Source organism: Telmatherina bonti (genome assembly GCF_933228915.1).
Source record: "Telmatherina bonti genome assembly, chromosome: 14".
Taxonomy (NCBI): domain Eukaryota; kingdom Metazoa; phylum Chordata; class Actinopteri; order Atheriniformes; family Telmatherinidae; genus Telmatherina; species Telmatherina bonti.
Window position 1 is genome coordinate 7,516,184 of NC_136612.1, and position 23,269 is coordinate 7,539,452.

Consider the following 23,269-nt stretch of genomic DNA (forward strand, 5'->3'; position numbering starts at 1 on the left):
AAGGCATGAGAGGAAGAAAGAGAGAGATTACAGTCTATTTTAACATGGTTTCAGTTTCTTCTTTACTGTTTCTCCCTGTGACACAGAAAAAAAGAGGCAGAGAGCAGCTCCGCTCCCCTTCGCCGTTGTAAAACTTTATGGCAATCTGGAGCCTGGTTGTCATGGTAACCGGTTATACGAGCCTGACAGGGGGGTGGGATCCACCCTGCGCAGAAATGTGTGTGGGAAATATCCTCCATGTCTGACTGTTTATAATCATAGGGAACTGTTTCAGTCATGGTGGAAAGAAAAGGAGCTTCTCTCTACTGATTCCAACCTCAAACACAAACTCATCTTACAAACTGAAAATGTAGTTTTAGAGGACCCGGACCCATGAGAGGGGGTCCCATGAGGGGTCGGCTGAATGTCTGCAGCTAGTGGGATTCTTCTGTTTCATTTCTGATTTATTATTGTCTCCTTTTCAATTCAGTTCAACTTTATTTGGATAGTAGCTCTACATGACAACGTCATCTCAGGGCATTTTCCAGACACGTCCATTCACCACGTCGCAGAGAACTAAGTGTGTCTGCACTGACGCAGTGGAAGGACTAGTCTGTGTCCAACAGCAGCTTTTTCTCACAGTTCAGACTGTTATTTCTCATCCTAACAGGGGATTCTGCTTCAAATCCTGAATCCTGAACCTGGTGTTTGTTGATTAAAATTATTGCTAAATAAATAATGTTTGGAGACAATGTGATATATTATTAATAATCAGCATTTCTGACAGCCTGATAGTTGCATAACTTCTCCGGATGTTTCTGAAATCTAACAAGAGTTTGTTTCTTTTCTTTTTTCTACCTTTATATCTGTATGCCTGTGTACACACACACACACACACACACACACGTACATACATACATACATATATATATATATATGTATATGTATGTATATATGTATGTATATATATATATATATATATATATATATATATATATATATATATATATATATATATATATATATATATATATATATATATATATATATACATATATATATATATATATATATATATATATATATATATACACTAGGGGTGGGAAAATATACATCAAATAAACAATATTGGGGTGGGCAGTACTCCGGGAGTATGGGGTACCGGACCCCCTTGTACGAGCTGTCCGGTCCCTGTACGACAGGTGTCAGAGCTTGGTCCGCATTGCCGGTAGTAAGTCGGATTCGTTTCCGGTGAGGGTTGGACTCCGCCAAGGCTGCCCTTTATCACCAATTCTGTTCATAACTTATGTGGACAGAATTTCTAGGTGCAGCCGAGGGGTTGAGGGGATCCTGCTTGGTGGCCTCAGGATTGGGTCCCTGCTTTTTGCAGATGGCGTGGTCCTGTTGGCTTCATCTGGTTGTGATCTCCAGCTCTCGCTTGAGCGATTCGCGGCCGAGTGTGAAGCGGCTGGGATGAGAATCAGCACCTCCAAATCTGAGACCATGGTCCTCAGCCGGAATAGGGTGGATTGCCCTCTCCGGGTCGGGAGTCAGGTCCTGCCTCAAGTGGAGGAGTTTAAATATCTCGGTGTCTTGTTCACGACTGAGGGAAGGATGGAGCGTGAGATTGACAGACGGATCGGTGCGGCGTCTGCAGTCATGCGGGCTCTGCGCCGGTCTGTTGTGGTGAAGAAGGAGCTGAGCCAGAAGGCGAAGCTCTCGATTTACCAGTCGATCCACGTTCCTACCCTCACCTATGGTCATGAGCTGTGGGTCGTGACCGAAAGAACCAGATCTCGTATACAGGCGGCTGAAATGAGTTTCCTCCGCAGGGTGGCCGGGCTCTCCCTTAGAGATAGGGTGAGGAGCTCGGTCATCCTGGAGGAGATCAGAGTAGAGCCGCTGCTCCTCCGCATCGAGAGGAACCAGTTGAGGTGGCTCGGGCATCTGATCAGGATGCCTCCTGGACCTCCCTGGTGAGGTGTTCCAGGCACGTCCCTCTGGGAGGAGACCCCGGGGAAGACCCAGGACACGCTGGAGGGATTATATCTCTCGGCTGGCCTGGGAACACCTCGGGATCCCCCCGCAGAGTTGGCAAATGTGGCTGGAGAGAGGGAAGTCTGGGCTTCCCTGCTTAGGCTGCTGCCCCGCGACCGGATAAGCGGCAGAAGATGAAGATGAAGATGAAGATAAACAATATTGAACAATTATTTAGATATAGAAAAATTAAGATAGATTTATCACAGTCTGATTCAAAACAATAGCAAACATAAGTTTGTCCACCATTTTCTTGTACACTTTACATACATGGAGTGTTTCCATCTTGGCTACTTTGTCCCCCCCTCCCACTGACTTTATTTCAAAAGACTAGTGACAAACCAGTGACTTTTTCTGGTAATACTGGAAACTTTCGGAAATATACTTGTACGCACATATAGTTGAGCACATATACTCCGGGTAGTCCTGCAGGCCCCTTCTGCATCCAAAAGTGCTGCTCTGTAGCCTCAGTCCTCGCGCCCCAGCAGCAGCATCCAGCTGCAGAGAGATGCATTCCAGCTGCATCTCACTGCATCTCGTTGCATCTCGCTACATCCAGCTGCAACTCGCTGCATCCAGCTGCAACTCGCTGCATCCAGCTGCAACTCGCTGCATCTCGCTGCATCCAGCTGCATCTCGCTGCATCCAGCTGCAACTCGCTGCATCTCGCTGCATCCAGCTGCATCTCTCTACATCCAGCTTCATCTCGCTGCATCCAGCTGCATCTCTCTACATCCAGCTGCATCTCGCTGCATCCAGCTGCATCTCGCTACATCCAGCTGCAACTCGCTACATCCAGCTGCAACTCGCTGCATCCAGCTGCAACTCGCTGCATCTCGCTACATCCAGCTGCATCTCTCTACATCCAGCTGCATCTCTCTACATCCAGCTGCATCTCGCTACATCCAGCTGCAACTCGCTGCATCCAGCTGCAACTCGCTGCATCTCGCTGCATCCAGCTGCATCTCGCTGCATCCAGCTGCATCTCGCTGCATCCAGCTGCAACTCGCTGCATCTCGCTGCATCCAGCTACATCTCGCTGCATCCAGCTGCAACTCGCTGCATCTCGCTGCATCCAGCTGCATCTCGCTGCATCCAGCTACATCTCGCTGCATCCAGCTGCAACTCGCTGCATCTCGCTGCATCCAGCTACATCTCTCTACATCCAGCTTCATCTCTCTACATCCAGCTGCATCTCTCTACATCCAGCTGCATCTCTCTACATCCAGCTGCATCTCTCTACATCCAGCTGCATCTCGCTGCATCCAGCTGCAACTCGCTGCATCTCGCTGCAACTCGCTGCATCTCGCTGCATCCAGCTGCAACTCGCTGCAACTCGCTGCATCTCGCTGCATCCAGCTGCAACTCGCTGCAACTCGCTGCATCTCGCTGCATCCAGCTACATCTCTCTACATCCAGCTTCATCTCGCTGCATCCAGCTGCATCTCTCTACATCCAGCTGCATCTCGCTGCATCCAGCTGCAACTCGCTGCATCCAGCTGCAACTCGCTGCATCCAGCTGCAACTCGCTGCATCCAGCTGCATCTCGCTGCATCCAGCTGCAACTCGCTGCATCCAGCTGCATCTCGCTGCATCCAGCTGCATCTCGCTGCATCCAGCTGCATCTCGCTGCATCTCTCTGCATCCAACTGCAAATCGCTGCATCTCGCTGCATCCAACTGCAACTCGCTGCATCCAGCTGCAACTCGCTGCAACTCGCTGCATCCAGCTGCATCTCGCTGCATCCAGCTGCAACTCGCTGCATCCAGCTGCAACTCGCTGCATCCAGCTGCATCTCGCTGCATCCAGCTGCATCTCGCTGCATCTCACTGCATCCAGCTGCATCTCGCTGATGCATCCAGCTGCATCTCGCTGCATCCAGCTGCATCTCGCTGATGCATCCAGCTGCATCTCGCTGATGCATCCAGCTGCATCTCGCTGCATCCAGCTGCATCTCGCTGCATCTCGCTGCATCCAGCTGCATCTCGCTGCATCTCGCTGCATCTCGCTGCATCCAGCTGCATCTCGCTGCATCCAGCTGCATCTCGCTGATGCATCCAGCTGCATCTCGCTGCATCTCGCTGCATCTCGCTGATGCATCCAGCTGCATCTCGCTGCATCCAGCTGCATCTCGCTGATGCATCCAGCTGCATCTCGCTGCATCCAGCTGCATCTCGCTGCATCCAGCTGCATCTCGCTGATGCATCCAGCTGCATCTCGCTGCATCCAGCTGCATCTCGCTGCATCCAGCTGCATCTCGCTGCATCTCGCTGCATCCAGCTGCATCCAGCTGCATCTCGCTGCATCCAGCTGCATCTCGCTGATGCATCCAGCTGCATCTCGCTGCATCTCGCTGCATCCAGCTGCATCCAGCTGCATCTCGCTGCATCCAGCTGCATCTCGCTGCATCTCGCTGCATCCAGCTGCATCTCGCTGCATCCAGCTGCATCTCGCTGCATCCAGCTGCATCTCGCTGCATCCAGCTGCAACTCGCTGCATCTCGCTGCATCCAGCTACATCTCTCTACATCCAGCTGCATCTCTCTACATCCAGCTGCATCTCTCTACATCCAGCTGCATCTCTCTACATCCAGCTGCATCTCTCTACATCCAGCTGCATCTCGCTGCATCCAGCTGCAACTCGCTGCATCCAGCTGCAACTCGCTGCATCTCGCTGCATCCAGCTGCATCTCGCTGCATCCAGCTGCAACTCGCTGCAACTCGCTGCATCTCGCTGCATCCAGCTACATCTCTCTACATCCAGCTTCATCTCGCTGCATCCAGCTGCATCTCTCTACATCCAGCTGCATCTCTCTACATCCAGCTGCATCTCGCTGCATCCAGCTGCAACTCGCTGCATCCAGCTGCAACTCGCTGCATCCAGCTGCAACTCGCTGCATCTCGCTGCATCCAGCTGCATCTCGCTGCATCCAGCTGCATCTCGCTGCATCTCTCTACATCCAGCTGCAACTCGCTGCATCCAACTGCAACTCGCTGCATCTCGCTGCATCCAACTGCAACTCGCTGCATCTCGCTGCATCTCGCTGCATCCAGCTGCAACTCGCTGCATCCAGCTGCATCTCGCTGCATCCAGCTGCATCTCGCTGCATCCAGCTGCATCTCGCTGCATCTCACTGCATCCAGCTGCATCTCGCTGATGCATCCAGCTGCATCTCGCTGCATCCAGCTGCATCTCGCTGCATCCAGCTGCATCCAGCTGCATCTCGCTGCATCCAGCTGCATCCAGCTGCATCTCGCTGCATCCAGCTGCATCTCGCTGATGCATCCAGCTGCATCTCGCTGATGCATCCAGCTGCATCTCGCTGCATCCAGCTGCATCTCGCTGCATCTCGCTGCATCCAGCTGCATCTCGCTGCATCTCGCTGCATCTCGCTGCATCCAGCTGCATCTCGCTGCATCCAGCTGCATCTCGCTGATGCATCCAGCTGCATCTCGCTGCATCTCGCTGATGCATCCAGCTGCATCTCGCTGCATCTCGCTGCATCTCGCTGATGCATCCAGCTGCATCTCGCTGCATCTCGCTGCAACTCGCTGCATCTCGCTGCATCCAGCTGCAACTCGCTGCAACTCGCTGCATCTCGCTGCATCCAGCTACATCTCTCTACATCCAGCTTCATCTCGCTGCATCCAGCTGCATCTCTCTACATCCAGCTGCATCTCGCTGCATCCAGCTGCAACTCGCTGCATCCAGCTGCAACTCGCTGCATCCAGCTGCAACTCGCTGCATCCAGCTGCATCTCGCTGCATCCAGCTGCAACTCGCTGCATCCAGCTGCATCTCGCTGCATCCAGCTGCATCTCGCTGCATCCAGCTGCATCTCGCTGCATCTCTCTGCATCCAACTGCAAATCGCTGCATCTCGCTGCATCCAACTGCAACTCGCTGCATCCAGCTGCAACTCGCTGCAACTCGCTGCATCCAGCTGCATCTCGCTGCATCCAGCTGCAACTCGCTGCATCCAGCTGCAACTCGCTGCATCCAGCTGCATCTCGCTGCATCCAGCTGCATCTCGCTGCATCTCACTGCATCCAGCTGCATCTCGCTGATGCATCCAGCTGCATCTCGCTGCATCCAGCTGCATCTCGCTGATGCATCCAGCTGCATCTCGCTGATGCATCCAGCTGCATCTCGCTGCATCCAGCTGCATCTCGCTGCATCTCGCTGCATCCAGCTGCATCTCGCTGCATCTCGCTGCATCTCGCTGCATCCAGCTGCATCTCGCTGCATCCAGCTGCATCTCGCTGATGCATCCAGCTGCATCTCGCTGCATCTCGCTGATGCATCCAGCTGCATCTCGCTGCATCTCGCTGCATCTCGCTGATGCATCCAGCTGCATCTCGCTGCATCCAGCTGCATCTCGCTGATGCATCCAGCTGCATCTCGCTGCATCCAGCTGCATCTCGCTGCATCCAGCTGCATCTCGCTGATGCATCCAGCTGCATCTCGCTGCATCCAGCTGCATCTCGCTGCATCCAGCTGCATCTCGCTGCATCTCGCTGCATCCAGCTGCATCCAGCTGCATCTCGCTGCATCCAGCTGCATCTCGCTGATGCATCCAGCTGCATCTCGCTGCATCTCGCTGCATCCAGCTGCATCCAGCTGCATCTCGCTGCATCCAGCTGCATCTCGCTGCATCTCGCTGCATCCAGCTGCATCTCGCTGCATCCAGCTGCATCTCGCTGCATCCAGCTGCATCTCGCTGCATCCAGCTGCAACTCGCTGCATCTCGCTGCATCCAGCTACATCTCTCTACATCCAGCTGCATCTCTCTACATCCAGCTGCATCTCTCTACATCCAGCTGCATCTCTCTACATCCAGCTGCATCTCGCTGCATCCAGCTGCAACTCGCTGCATCCAGCTGCAACTCGCTGCATCTCGCTGCATCCAGCTGCATCTCGCTGCATCCAGCTGCAACTCGCTGCATCCAGCTACATCTCGCTGCATCCAGCTACATCTCTCTACATCCAGCTTCATCTCGCTGCATCCAGCTGCATCTCTCTACATCCAGCTGCATCTCTCTACATCCAGCTGCATCTCGCTGCATCCAGCTGCAACTCGCTGCATCCAGCTGCAACTCGCTGCATCCAGCTGCAACTCGCTGCATCTCGCTGCATCCAGCTGCATCTCGCTGCATCCAGCTGCATCTCGCTGCATCTCTCTACATCCAGCTGCAACTCGCTGCATCCAACTGCAACTCGCTGCATCTCGCTGCATCCAACTGCAACTCGCTGCATCTCGCTGCATCTCGCTGCATCCAGCTGCAACTCGCTGCATCCAGCTGCATCTCGCTGCATCCAGCTGCATCTCGCTGCATCCAGCTGCATCTCGCTGCATCTCACTGCATCCAGCTGCATCTCGCTGATGCATCCAGCTGCATCTCGCTGCATCCAGCTGCATCTCGCTGCATCCAGCTGCAACTCGCTGCATCTCGCTGCATCCAGCTGCAACTCGCTGCATCCAGCTGCAACTCGCTGCATCTCGCTGCATCCAGCTACATCTCGCTGCATCCAGCTGCAACTCGCTGATGCATCCAGCTGCATCTCGCTGATGCATCCAGCTGCATCTCGCTGCATCCAGCTGCAACTCGCTGCATCCAGCTGCAACTCGCTGCATCTCGCTGCATCCAGCTACATCTCTCTGCATCCAGCTTCATCTCGCTGCATCCAGCTGCATCTCGCTGCATCCAGCTGCAACTCGCTGCATCTCGCTGCATCCAGCTGCAACTCGCTGCATCTCGCTGCATCCAGCTGCATCTCGCTGCATCCAGCTGCAACTCGCTGCAACTCGCTGCATCTCGCTGCATCCAGCTACATCTCTCTACATCCAGCTTCATCTCGCTGCATCCAGCTGCATCTCTCTACATCCAGCTGCATCTCTCTACATCCAGCTGCATCTCGCTGCATCCAGCTGCAACTCGCTGCATCCAGCTGCAACTCGCTGCATCCAGCTGCAACTCCCTGCATCTCGCTGCATCCAGCTGCATCTTGCTGCATCTCTCTACATCCAGCTGCAACTCGCTGCATCCAACTGCAACTCGCTGCATCTCGCTGCATCCAACTGCAACTCGCTGCATCCAGCTGCAACTCGCTGCATCTCGCTGCATCCAGCTGCAACTCGCTGCATCTCGCTGCATCCAGCTACATCTCTCTACATCCAGCTTCATCTCGCTGCATCCAGCTGCATCTCTCTACATCCAGCTGCATCTCTCTACATCCAGCTGCATCTCGCTGCATCCAGCTGCATCTCGCTGCATCTCACTGCATCCAGCTGCATCTCGCTGATGCATCCAGCTGCATCTCGCTGCATCCAGCTGCATCTCGCTGATGCATCCAGCTGCATCTCGCTGCATCTCGCTGCATCCAGCTGCATCTCGCTGCATCTCGCTGCATCCAGCTGCATCTCGCTGCATCTCGCTGCATCCAACTGCAACTCGCTGCATCCAGCTGCAACTCGCTGCAACTCGCTGCATCCAGCTGCATCTCGCTGCATCTCGCTGCATCCAGCTGCATCTCGCTGCATCTCGCTGCATCCAACTGCAACTCGCTGCATCCAGCTGCAACTCGCTGCATCTCGCTGCATCCAGCTGCATCTCGCTGCATCCAGCTGCATCTCGCTGATGCATCCAGCTGCATCTCGCTGCATCCAGCTGCATCTCGCTGCATCCAGCTGCATCTCGCTGATGCATCCAGCTGCATCTCGCTGCATCTCGCTGATGCATCCAGCTGCATCTCGCTGCATCTCGCTGCATCTCGCTGATGCATCCAGCTGCATCTCGCTGCATCCAGCTGCATCCAGCTGCATCTCGCTGCATCCAGCTGCATCCAGCTGCATCTCGCTGCATCCAGCTGCATCTCGCTGATGCATCCAGCTGCATCTCGCTGATGCATCCAGCTTCATCTCGCTGCATCTCGCTGCATCTCGCTGCATCCAGCTGCATCCAGCTGCATCCAGCTGCATCTCGCTGCATCTCGCTGCATCCAGCTGCATCCAGCTGCATCTCGCTGCATCCAGCTGCATCTCGCTGCATCTCGCTGCATCTCGCTGCATCTCGCTGCATCCAGCTGCATCCAGCTGCATCTCGCTGCATCTCGCTGCATCCAGCTGCATCCAGCTGCATCTCGCTGCATCCAGCTGCATCTCGCTGCATCCAGCTGCATCTCGCTGATGCATCCAGCTGCATCTCGCTGCATCTCGCTGCATCTCGCTGATGCATCCAGCTGCATCTCGCTGCATCCAGCTGCATCCAGCTGCATCTCGCTGCATCCAGCTGCATCCAGCTGCATCTCGCTGCATCCAGCTGCATCTCGCTGATGCATCCAGCTGCATCTCGCTGATGCATCCAGCTTCATCTCGCTGCATCTCGCTGCATCTCACTGCATCCAGCTGCATCTCGCTGATGCATCCAGCTTCATCTCGCTGCATCTCGCTGCATCTCACTGCATCCAGCTGCATCTCGCTGCATCCAGCTGCATCTCGCTGCATCTCGCTGCATCCAGCTGCATCTCGCTGCATCCAGCTGCATCTCGCTGCATCCAGCTGCATCTCGCTGCATCCAGCTGCATCTCGCTACATCCAGCTATATCCAGGGCTCCATAATCAGATTTGCCTTATCAGTAGATCATAATGTTTACAAATGAACCCTGCAGCTTCCTAATAGTGTTTTTATGTATTGATTAAATTCTTTTGTGTTTTTTATGGCTCGGTTGTAAAGCACTTTGAGTCTCTTTCAGTTATTGTAAACATTATTAAAATTTGATAGTTTGACTGAAGCGTGTGGATAAAAACATTTAAGAAATTAGTGATACTGTAACATGTTGTCAACGCAGAGGAAAGAAGCTCAACCAGCTGTCAGTGAAAATACTTAAAATGGCACTTTAACTTTAAGTGTCTTCAATTTTAGCCCAAGATATATTCTCTGTTTTTTTTTTTTTTTACTATCTTTTTTTTTTTTTTTTTTGCTCTTGTCCAGCATTTAAGCAAGCAGACTGATGTTCTGGATGCTGTGTTCTGCTGAGCAAATTTATTTTGCCAAGGGGAACAAAAACAAAAGAAAGAGATCAATGCATACACGTATATGCACATACGTACCCACCTACATATACATGTATATACACTCGCACATACATTATATATATATATATATATATATATATATATATATATATACACACACATACATACATATATATAGATAGATATACATACATACATATGTACACACACATACCCACTCACACACATAAATATATACACCCACACAAGCCAACTCTAGATTCATGGTCCCTGTGGAGAACAAAACCATTGACAATCAGGAGGACCAGAAGCTAGCAAGTTAAATCAGAAAGACAGAAAGAGAGCTACCTGCTGTTAATGAATAAACTTGCTGGATGACTCAGTGACTGTGACACATGCAGAACATTTAGAGTGGAACGCTCCCAATAACCTGCCTGTGTGTGATGGGGAGCGGGGAGGAAGAGGGGTCGAGGGATTTAAGTCTGGAGGAAAGTGAGCTGCCAGCAGCACTAGGCATGCCCCCCCACTCCCAGGGCCTCCCAAGGACCAGGACAAGCCGGGGACAGCCATCCCCGTAACCAGAGCCTTCAGCGACTCTAACCAGAGAGTCATCACCGACCCAAGAGGGGACCAACCCACCACATGCAGAAGGGGGGCATGAGGGCCGAGAAGAGGAGGGGCGGCAGAAGGGGAATCCCAGACCGATTGTCCACCGCCCCCCTCACTCACAGAGGACACTCCCACCTGGGGACATGAAGCCCCCCCTTGTCCACACGTCGGCACTTTCACACACATCCGCCACTGTCTCAGCACACACACCTACACCCACACACACACACACACTTCCCTACCCACACACATCCACACACCTATGTACCGCCACCAGTCCTCAACACACACCCCCTACACACACACACATCCCAACCATACTATCAAACACCCCCCACTCCCCAAGTCCCAGGGTTACATCCAGGCACCAGGCATGTACCTGCCCGCCGCCGCAGCGGCAGGTCCAGGTCCAGGTTTGTCTTTCCAGAGAAATCTAGTAACATTAGAGTCCAGCGATTTAAACCAGGTCGATGGAGGTTTAATGGGGATCATTGAAAACAGATAATTGATTTTAGGTAGAATCATCATTTTTATAGTGGCAACTCTTCCCATTAGTGATATGGGTAAAGATTTCCACCGTGTGAGATCGTCCTCAATTGTTTTTAGTAGAGAGACATAATTTAGCTTTATAAGGTCTGACAGTCTGGGTGAGATGTTTATTCCCAAGTATCTAATATCTCCTGACTGTAAAGCAGCGTCAGGAGTATTATGGAAGGAACAGTTGATGGGTAGAACGGTGGTTTTAGACTAATTAATGGAATATTCAGAAATTGATGAGAATTTATTGATGAGTGCGATTGTCTGACAGATGGATGATTGTGAATTTTGAAGGAAAAGTAATACATCATCAGCATAAAGACTGGTCTTATGCTCCATATTTCTACAGTTAATGCCTTTAATGTCTTTGTTTTGTCTAATGCTAGCTGCTAAGGGTTCAATAAAGATTGCAAAAAGTGAGGGGGAGAGTGGACAGCCTTGTCTGGTGCCTCTCTGCAATCTGAAGCTGTGAGAAGTTTGATCATTTGTCCTGACGCATGCATTTGGATTGCTATACAGTATCTTTATCCAGTCGATAAACGATGAGCCAAACCCCAATTTTCTTAATGTTGCAAATAAGAATTTCCAGTTCACCCTGTCAAATGCTTTTTCAGCATCTAGAGAGATTATTGTAGTTTCCAGGTTATGTATGGTGGCATAATCAATTAGATTTATTAGTCTGCGCGTATTAGTGGTGGAATGTCGTCCCTTGATAAATCCTGTTTGATCAGGATGTATGATAAGTGGGGTTATTTTTTTCTAGTCTTGTAGCAAGCACTTTACTGGTTATTTTAAGATCTACGTTCATTAGTGATATTGGACGATAACTAGATGGGAGTTTGGGGTCTTTTCCTGGTTTTAGTATTACTGTAATACTAGCCAAATTCATGTTTTGAGATATTTGGCCTTTTTCCTTAATTTCTGAAACCATTTTATAAAAAGTGGGTGCTAGTATAGACCAACATTCTTTATAATATTCAACTGGAAAACCGTCTGGTCCTGGAGCTTTATTGCTGGGCATGTGTTTTAAAGCTTCATGTAGTTCCCCTACTGAAATGGGTGCGTCCAAAACCATTTCCTGATCCTGTTGTAACTTTGGAAGATTGAGGTAGCTGAGAAATTCCTCAATGCTGTTGTCTGATGGATCTGTTTCTGAGGAATATAATGTTTTATAGAAATCCCTAAATGTGTCATTTATTCCATCAAGATCATGGAGGATATTTCCTCTTGAATCTTTAACAGAGGAGATGGTTGTTTTCTCCTTGTTTGCTTTTAATTGATTTGCGAGAAATCTTCCAGATTTGTTGCTATGTTCAAAATTCTCTAAGCGAAGTCTTTGTAGCAAAAACTGGGTTTTTTGGTTAATTATTTCATTCAGCTCTAGTTTAGCCTTTCTTATGTGATTCAGAACTTGCTCTTCTGGAGAAGCCTTGTAGGCATCTTCTAGTGATTTTATTTTAAGCTCTAGTTCAGATATTTTTGAACTCTCCTTTTTCTTATGTGATGAAAATGAAATTATTTTCCCTCTCATTACTGCTTTTCCTGCCTCCCAAAGAACACAAGCTGATGTTCCTGGTATGTCATTGTTTTCTATATACAAAGACCACTCCCGCTTGAAGTAACTGATAAAATCAGGATCTTTAAGTAATGATGTATTAAGTCTCCATTTGCTATAAGATGGTTTAGTTTTCTTATTAATTAGGGTAAATGATACTGGTGCGTTCTGTTGATGGAAATCAACAGAATGAGATGTTCAATCGGAAACAGAAAAAACAGACAAGCAGCTGCTCCACCTGTAAGGAAACAGAACACCACCTGCAACATCTTCAAACTGACAATCATCAGGAGAACCTAAACAACAGACAAGCTGGACAGAAGAAAATCATGAATCAGACCAAGAAAAACATTCACTCAAGAAGAAGACATGAGCATGTAGCTGGTCATTAAAGCCAAAAAGCGACACAATGGCTGGATGAACAGCAGGTTGGTTAATGTGGAGCAAATATCAGGCATGAATAGTGATTAGTGACAACACATGTGTGACCAGACCCCCGCAAAGATCAGAGGCAGACCAGGGGGCCCACCGGACATGGGGGACGGGCCACCACCCCAGAGAACAAACCTCATCCAGCCCAGCACCAGCATGACCACACATCCGCCCAGAGGGCAGCAGAGGAAGACCCGAGCCACAGCCCCCGCACCATGAGCGATGCATAAAGGAAATGTACATTTCCAGTAAAATGGAATGTTTTAAACTGTGCAAACATTCATCACTGGAATGCAAAAAACTCTACACTTAAATGTAGTCATCAGGATTAAAGCCAACAAATTAAATACTACAAAAATTAAATACAGGATACTAAACCATATCTCAACTTCACAGTTTAAACAGGAGTCTGAGCACGAAGCTTACGCAATACATCACCAACACACAAAAGCTATAAATGTAGCAGGAACTGTTCCCGTCTACTGCAAGCATAAAACAAAGAACATCACAGAGCATCTCTGGCAATTCATACGTTCATGTCAACATGTTCCTGTGTGAGTCGGGTCTTTCTCAGGGAGCAGATCAGAGCTGCGGTGCTGAACAACATCCTCAGATTGCAGCCTGAAGCTGCAGTGAAGCAGCTGAGGTCTGATTGGTCTCCTCTGCAGTGTGCCATAAGCAGAGCGCTCTTTCCGGATCTTGCTCTCAGGATTGTCTCCTGTCAGTCGCTCTGCTGCATCAGGATGTTTCTCAGTGGTGAACTGACCCAGTTTCTTTGTGGGATTTCTGGGGGTCTTAAGCGGCTAGCTGTATTCAGGACCAGCTGAAGACTTCCCTCCTAGCAACAGTCCTTGACACAGCAATGGCTTCCTTGAGGCCCATTCTGATTTTGCTGTCCTTACTGGCCAGAACAGTAAGAATGTCATTAAGCTTCCATGTCAGTGGGAGAGAGGACGGAGAATGCACTAATGGGGCTCGGTACCTCCTTTACAGTTTCCAAAATTGTAATATCAGCATCCTTTGACATTAGATGCCACCTTTTTCTCATCTGCTAAGACTGCAGACAGCCTGTTGTTGTTCTCGGAACTGCTGAGTCATCGAGTTGCTTCATTATGGATGAGCTTGTGCTCTGTTAGACCCAACGCCTTCAGTTTAAGCTGGCAGGTCATTTTTGCTTTGAAAGCAAAGACAGTTTTTGTCAAACTTCTTAATGCTGCCGAGTTGCAGTCTGTTTCCAGACTGATGACCACGTGGAGGTTGTGACTAAAGCCAGGGATCCAGGAGAAATCCTTCTAAACTTCCTCTTCTCATCTGAGACATTATCTGTGGTGGTAGCAGCCAGAGACCTCTCATCCGGATTCCAGATTTCCTCAGTCATCTCTCCAAAGCCATCTTCAGGCTCTGCTGTATGCTCTAACTCTGTCCAAGTCCAAGTGTCCAAAGTCTGTCCTCCAGGCTGCTGTCCTGCAGGTTTTCCATGAATCCCTTCTCACGAACACCTGGCTTCCATTAAATGGATCCAAAAGCCAACGAAGTTACTGATTAGTTTGAGTCAGGTGTGTTGGAGCAGGAATACATGGAAAACCTTTAAGATTGTGGCTGTCGAGGACCGGAGCTGGGCCCCTCTGCTCGAACTGGAGTCCTACACAACCAAAACACCAGTAGAACTACCCTGAATGAATATGCAGTCCTACTGGTGGAGAAATCTGTCAACCCAATCTCCAGCACATATGTACCTCCCCTCCAACACACACACACATATATATAACTGCACACACACCAATAGTCGCGGATCCACAAACCACCTTTCACACGCCTTGTCACCTGCCAGCCCACGCCTGTAACAGTCTGTAGCAAGCTTTAGAAGCATGTAGCAGCATGTAGCAGGATGTAGCAGCACATAGCAGCATGTAGCAGCACGCAGCAGCACATAGCAATACCTAGCAGTACATAGCAGCATGTAGCAGCACATAGCAGTACATAGCAGCATGTAGCAGCACATAGCAGCACGTAGCAGCATGTAGCAGCACATAGCAGCACGTAGCAGTACATAGCAGCATGTAGCAGCACGCAGCAGCACATAGCAATACCTAGCAGTACATAGCAGCATGTAGCAGCACGTAGCAGCATGTAGCAGCACGTAGCAGCATGTAGCAGCACGTAGCAGCATGTAGCAGCACATAGCAGCATGTAGCAGTACATAGCAGCATGTAGCAGCACATAGCAATACCTAGCAGTACATAGCAGCATGTAGCAGTACATAGCAGCATGTAGCATCACGTAGCAGCATGTAGTAGTACATAGCAGCATGTAGCAGCACGTAGCAGCATGTAGCAGCACATAGCATCACCTAGCAGTACATAGCAGCATGTAGCATCACGTAGCAGCATGTAGCAGCACGTAGCAGCATGTAGCAGCACGTAGCAGCATGTAGCAGCACATAGCAGCATGTAGCAGTACATAGCAGCATGTAGCAGCACATAGCAATACCTAGCAGTACATAGCAGCATGTAGCAGTACATAGCAGCATGTAGCATCACGTAGCAGCATGTAGTAGTACATAGCAGCATGTAGCAGCACGTAGCAGCATGTAGCAGCACATAGCATCACCTAGCAGTACATAGCAGCATGTAGCATCACGTAGCAGCATGTAGTAGTACATAGCAGCATGTAGCAGTACATAGCAGCATGTAGCATCACGTAGCAGCATGTAGTAGTACATAGCAGCATGTAGCAGCACATAGCATCACCTAGCAGTACATAGCAGCATGTAGCATCACGTAGCAGCATGTAGTAGTACATAGCAGCATGTAGCAGTACATAGCAGCATGTAGGAGTACATAGCAGCATGTAGCAGTATATAGCAGCATGTAGCAGTACATAGCATCACCTAGCAGTACATAGCAGCATGTAGCATCACGTAGCAGCATGTAGTAGTACATAGCAGCATGTAGCAGTACATAGCAGCATGTAGCAGTACATAGCAGCATGTAGCATCACGTAGCAGCATGTAGCAGTACATAGCAGCATGTAGCAGTACATAGCAGCATGTAGCAGTACATAGCAGCATGTAGCATCACGTAGCAGCATGTAGTAGTACATAGCAGCATGTAGCATCACGTAGCAGCATGTAGTAGTACATAGCAGCATGTAGCAGTACATAGCAGCATGTAGCAGTACATAGCAGCATGTAGCATCACGTAGCAGCATGTAGCAGTACATAGCAGCATGTAGCAGTACATAGCAGCATGTAGCAGTACATAGCAGCATGTAGCATCACGTAGCAGCATGTAGCAGTACATAGCAGCATGTAGCATCACGTAGCAGCATGTAGTAGTACATAGCAGCATGTAGCAGTACATAGCAGCATGTAGCAGCACATAGCATCACCTAGCAGTACATAGCAGCATGTAGCATCACGTAGCAGCATGTAGTAGTACATAGCAGCATGTAGCAGTACATAGCAGCATGTAGCAGTACATAGCAGCATGTAGCAGTACATAGCATCACGTAGTAGCACGCCCTGTTATTTCTAGAATGGAGGCCATTTCATTGGTTCAGGTGTAACATTTTTTGAAAGCCCGGTTTATCAAACGTGTTGACAGGGACCTGGTTCTTACGAATAAACTCACTAACAGTCTGTTAAGCTTCAGTGTCTCTGGAGATTTGGCACTGGGCTTTCTTTTGCTGCTCAAACAGTGCTGGTGTGGTGGGCTGCCAGGGAGAGTATTATTTGTTTGGTGCAGTATGAACACCAGCTGCACTCTGATGCAGAAATAAGAAGCGAACTCTGGTCCCCCTCTTTCAGCATCACTTTCAGGTTAAAAGTAGAAATAAAAATAGCCAGATATGACCTGAGTGATGCCGCAATATTCACAATATGTTTGAACAGCCTTTTAACAGAAATTCATGAAATACCCATTAAATTATCTCAACAATCAACACTTATTTACATATATTTACATGTTTGTTGTAGGTAATTGTTCAAAATTACATGAAAACTTTTGGAAATATTCCTGCAGGGCTTCACAATAAAGGTGCCCCCGAACCTCATCAATAAAACACTTTTAATGTCCACAAATAAGAAAGAGAAGAAATAGAAAGAAATTCATTTTCTACCCCCTCCGATTGATTGACTCTGTCAAAACAAGTGGAGGAAAACTTACTGAAATTGATGTTCGGTCTACATTTTGTAAACATTTTCACTTACTGTTGTCTTTCATGCATAAATATTCAATTCTAAATCTGAAATTTGAAAAATAAATAGATTGGTATTAGTTATTCTTTTATAATTCTAAAGAAAAAAAACACTGACAAGCTGAATTTGCACTTTTAATTTGAAGTTAATATAACAAAATAAAACTAAAGAAAGGGGACAAAAAATTAGATTTGCACTTTGTTGGATTTCTGTGACCTGGAAGTTGCTGTTTCCTGCTTTGTGTGTTGTAGTACCGGCTCAGTGCTCTTGTGAAGCGGTTCCCAAACCTTTTCAGCCAAGACCCCTAAGACAACATACACTGGTACTGAACCACACCAGCTGGAGGAGGCTGGAGAAACTGGTGAAAAAGGTTTTTCATATTCTTCCATCACAATCAGCCATTATTATTTTGTTTATCATTTCCATCTTCAATGTTATTGATTTGCCACGTCCCTCTGGAATTAAAAAGTATTTTCCATTTCATTTGAAGTTTTTATTTTATTCATTAGATTTTAGATGAAATGACTCTTCCTGTTCTTGTTTCCTCAGCAGTGCAAAGATTTGGTTTCCACCTGGAAAGCAGTGTGAACCAGAAGGTCAGAGGTCACGACTTGGTGCTAAATTGTGTGATATATATCAAATGTATTGTTTTATGGTCATCCTGTAAATGCAAGTTTGGAAAATGTCAGAATCTTCATAAATGAACATGATAAAGTTGCTGCAACTGCTGCAAGAAGGCACCTGAAGGCCCCAAATCAGCTGGTCTCAGCCATAATGCCAAATTCCTCTTTAACATGGGATGAGTATGAACTTTGTTTTATTTGTACATTTGTTTTAAAAAATAGGAAAAATCCCAAATTTATTTGGTATGTTTAATCTTTTTTTAAATTTTTATTATTATTATTATTATTTGTTTAAAACAATGATTTAGCAACCCTTTTAAAACCCTTTCTCCTCCCAAACGTGTGGCTTTTGGGGGGGTGTTGGTCTTTCAGGAGACCTGCGGTGGGATGCACTACGGTGAGTCTCCTGAAGCAGCAGCCACATGTGCATGAAGGCCAGCCGGACAACACAGCTGACAGATGGACCTTCCAGGCCTCAGAAATCCAACAATATTAAAATCAGTTTCTGTCCGTGGATCACTTCTCTAGTTTGATTTCTTCTCATCTTAAATTCAAATTAAAAGTAGGAAAAAATGGCCTTGATATATTTTTTGGGGGTTTTTAAAAGAATAAATGAAAAAAAAATTGTATTTTGTTTTTCGAAAGCTTCTTGAATATTAAATGACTGAACGACACACACACTTTGCTGTTTTGGAAGCCACATTTTTCTCTATAAAGAAATTTGCTGAATGGAGCTCCTTTATGAAATGCCTACAATCACTAAATAAAAAAAAAGCATTAACACACAAATTTTTTGATTGAATGCATTTATGTTTGACTATTGACGTAATTATCTCTGTAATATGTTGTGTTTATTGACATACCTGTATGCATGTCATCATCCATCCTCTTGCTTTGGTGTCTTTTCCTGTTTTCTTGTAAACTGTTTCCTTTCAACAAAGGAAAACAAACAAAGCTGCAGCAGCTTCGTTACTGTCCTGAAAAGCAGTGTGACCGTGGCGCCACTCAGTGGCTAACATTGGTACTGCATTTGTACTTTTTTTTTCTTTTCTTTTAAATTCATATCTATTTCTTGTCACAGGAAGTTGTCCATGCGATCTCCAATGGAGGACAGATATCAGTACAAGTGTGTATTCCAGAAGTATTAGTACACACTGAAACAGAACAGCTGTTCATTCTCTCAGTACGCTGCAGAAACAGACTGGTTGGGCACATATATCATCTTCTGTAACTAAACATGATGAAACAAAGCGACAGAGGACTGAATATGTGGAGTTTAAAGTCTATACAGTGAGAGTGTCTCGTAGATAGCTGCAGCAACGATTGGTTAATCTGTTGGCTGCTCTGGCAGTCTCCAGGGTTTTATTTTCATCCGACATCTTTGAGCTCCCCAGGAGAACTGTGAACCTTTGATAGGAAAGTCCCCAGGACAAAAAACATCTGTACTTTTGAGGTCCTAAAACTTTGATGTGACAAAAGTTTTATTTATTATTGGAATACCCCCCCCTGCTCTGAAAGATAATAAATATATTTAAAATGGACACAACATTTGAAAACATCTACAAACTGGATGTCTTACAGCAAATTTCCACCAGGTCTCCATGCATTCCGACTTGGCTGCACCATAGTGACCTTCTGACCTCCTCAGAGCGCCAACTGAAACCTTCATGCTTTACGCGAAGCGAGAGCTTGTTCTTGGTGTCTCCGAGAGGAAAATTACGTGACTTTGTTCACGTTGACGTGGTTGAACACAGTTCTCGACACATCAGTCTGGGAGAACTTTTTTTTTAACATTTCATATCATTTGCTTGGTTCATATCAGTCAAAATGACCTTTACTTAGAACAGCAGAAAAGTCAATCCCCATAAAACTGACAGTCCCCATTTCATTGTTTGAGTCATTAATACAAAAGAGTTAAACTAATTATCAAGACGTCCCGCAGAGGGTGAATTCTCCACTCAAGGAGATACTTTCCTCACTGCATCACACGGGACGACATCAGATGTTGATGAAAATGTGGCCAGACAGACAGGAACATCTTGTTGCACAGGAGTGGTGTATCTACAGGATTTTTCCTTTTGATGCTCTGACAGTTTCACTGACATAAACAGTTGCTTTCCAGGAATGAACTATTTATTTTTACCAAGTAACATGGTTTTTCAGGTTATTCACGAGCTTCTGAAGTTTCTTCTAATTGTTTTGATAAACACACTGCCTGCAAATGATTCTGTTCTGACAAATGAAACCAAAGCGGTGAGAATTACTAATAGAATCTAAGTTAAACTAAACCCATTCTAAAAAAAAATCCATTGCGATAATGAAAATCCATCCAGGTGTGAACAGACAGACAGATGGATGCTGGGAAAAACCTCCTCTGTGGAGCAAAGTTTAGAAGGAATAGCATAGATTGGGTTTGTTATCACATGACTATTTCTTTTTTTCCTTTTCCTTTTCTTTTTTTTTTTTATTATAAATAAATGAGTAAAATCCAGTTTAACATAAAACACAAAACAAAACAAAAAAAACCCAGCAGTTTAATACCACTGGGAAACAAACACAGTTACTTCAACATACATAAGTACACCATTGTCTGTTTTGTGTTTCTCCATCTTACATTCAACTCATAGATATTAAGTATTGAACTCTTGGTTAAGTTCATTCAAATATGCCCTCAATTATTAGCTATACTTAAATGTAAGTTTTCCTCCCTGCTTATGTAGTTCAGAAAAGGGGCCCATTTCTTCTGAAATGTCTCGTTTATTATGCAAGTTAAGGGTTAGCTGCTTGTAGTTAAACCATTTTAATGATTTCTTCCCACCATTCGTTATAAGAAATATCGTTTTTATTTTTCCAGTGTCTCAGCGCGATCCTGCAGCCGATGTGGAAAGCGAGTCTACACCATTGAATCTGTTCCGTTGAGAGCATCATCTTTTCTAGGCCTTTACATAATACACACAAAGCTGAGCATTGGACCATCTTTATCCTAAACATGTCATTTATACATGTTTATAATAGCTCTCAACTGTCTGACATTCATAAAACATGTGTATTAGTGCACCTCTGGACCTTTCACACCTCCAGCATTTTACAGAGTCTCACAATTTTAGTCTTGTCATCTTGTCAGGAGTCCAGTAGCTTCTATGGATGATTCTGTATATAATTAATCGCATCTGCACCGCTCTTGATGTCTTTTACCAGCAATTAACAACATTGTCCCCATGCAGTGTCTTGTATTTCCTGTTTTAAGTCTTTTTCCAAAGCTCTCCTAAGACCATCATGATTTAGTGGGTTAGCGGTTCTTATTAAGTCATAGAATTTAGACGCTACACCTTTAGATACTTGTGTATTTTGACAGATTTCCTGTACAGTAGTAGCAGATATTAAGCTGTGTTTTTAAATGCTTTTCTCATACAGTCTCTGAGCTGTAAGTATTTCCAGTTATCTTTGGAGGTGATTTTATATTTAGCTGTCATCTGGTCAAAAGACATGAAACTCTCCGTATTAAAAATATCTTCAATAAATATTATTCCTGCCCTGATCCAAGACTGCCAATGCAGAGATTTTTTTTATCCACTAAACAATTATGCCAATTATGTAACAGGGGTGGCCGGGGCATGTTAAAACAAAATAAAGAAAGAAAATAAAAAAACAGGTAAAACCTTGGTTCTTTTAAAAATCAGGGGGAGCAGAGTCAACCACACTAAAATCTCAATAAAAAGATAAAATAATAAAAAGGTTAAAAAGTTAAAATAATAAAACCCCAGTCCTCTAAAATGTCCTTTAAAAGGACCTTTAAAATGGCCACTGTGCGGCTTGGGGTGGTCCTCCTCTCTGCAGCGACGTCACGTCCAGGACCTGCAGAGAGGAGCATACGCGGCAGTCTACACGCGTTGGAGGGGAACCCTCCTGCCTGGCCCTGCAGCCAGCCTCTCCCTCTGGACCCTAAACTGAGCCATTTTACTCACGCTTGGTCCTGGGCCAGGAGGATCCATAGGCCCAGGACTGAGTAGCTGCGCCTTAGAGTCCAGACCGGCTGCTGCACTTCAGGCTCCGCCTGGCCGCCACCAAGCCGCGGAGGGACCAGTCGTCACTGGCCCCTCAGCAGTCTCCTCGTCGTCATCGTCGCCATCGCCCATTTTCAGGAGCTGTGTCCCCTTCCTTGTCCTGCGCTCTTCTGCTTCTGTTTCTCCCTCTCTCTGCCACACCTGTTGCCCTTTTAAAGTGTCTGCCCAGCCACTGACAGGTGTTCCCACTTAACAATGTAGGGCGAGGTCGGTAGGCCTCCAAGGAGGGTAGTAACCAAACAACAACAGTAAAAACACATGCAGTACAACTATTTCAATTTAAAACCCATGCTTTTGACCCCGTCACAATTACATGAAATTTTTTGTAAAAAAAAAGGGTCTTGTCCTGTCATTTGATGAGTTGTTTTCCACGTTTCTCTCTCAAAAGTCAATAATGGGTTTCTAAATAGAATTTCCCCAGTTGTTTGAGATATAAAGGCTTCAACAGTTTATAATTTCACACTCTATGGGGACCCACTGTGGGATCTTATCCTCATCTTTAAATATTTTGGCAAGATGACAAAGAGAGAAAGCATAGTGATACCAATCTACTTTGGGTAGACCCAGACCACCATCTGCATGAGAAGCATGCAGTTTGGTTTGATTAAAAAAGAGGTCTTTTACCTGCCCATAGGAACAAATCAACAGCTTTGTTAAATCTTAACAGCAACTCAGATGGAAAACTGGGAAGTAAGATAAATGTCACATAGTTCATCTGTGGAATTATCATTTTTAAGATATTTACTTTACCCAGTAGAGATTATCTTAATTTCGTCCGGTTTTGTAAGGTGATTTTAGTTTTCTGTATGAAAGGGAGAAGATTCTCAGAGATGATATTTTTCTGTCCTGTTGTGAACTTAATACTTAAATATACAATCGCTGAGGGAAGCCACTGCCAATTTCACCTAATGCATGGTGGCCAAAATCTTGAAAAAGGCATTTCCTCAGATTTTTCCCAGTTGATTTTATTACCAGAAATATAAGAGAAGACATTAATCAAAGACATTACATGGAGCACGGCTATTTCAGCTTTTGAGCTCAATAAAAGTACATCATCAGCATGCAACAACAACTTATGTTCTGTTCTACCTGCCAGAATACCCTTGATATTGTGATTACTTCTAATAGCAACTGCTAGAGGTTCTAAAACCAAAGCAAAAATCAATGGGCTCAGAGGGCACCCTTGTCTCGTACCTCTGTGT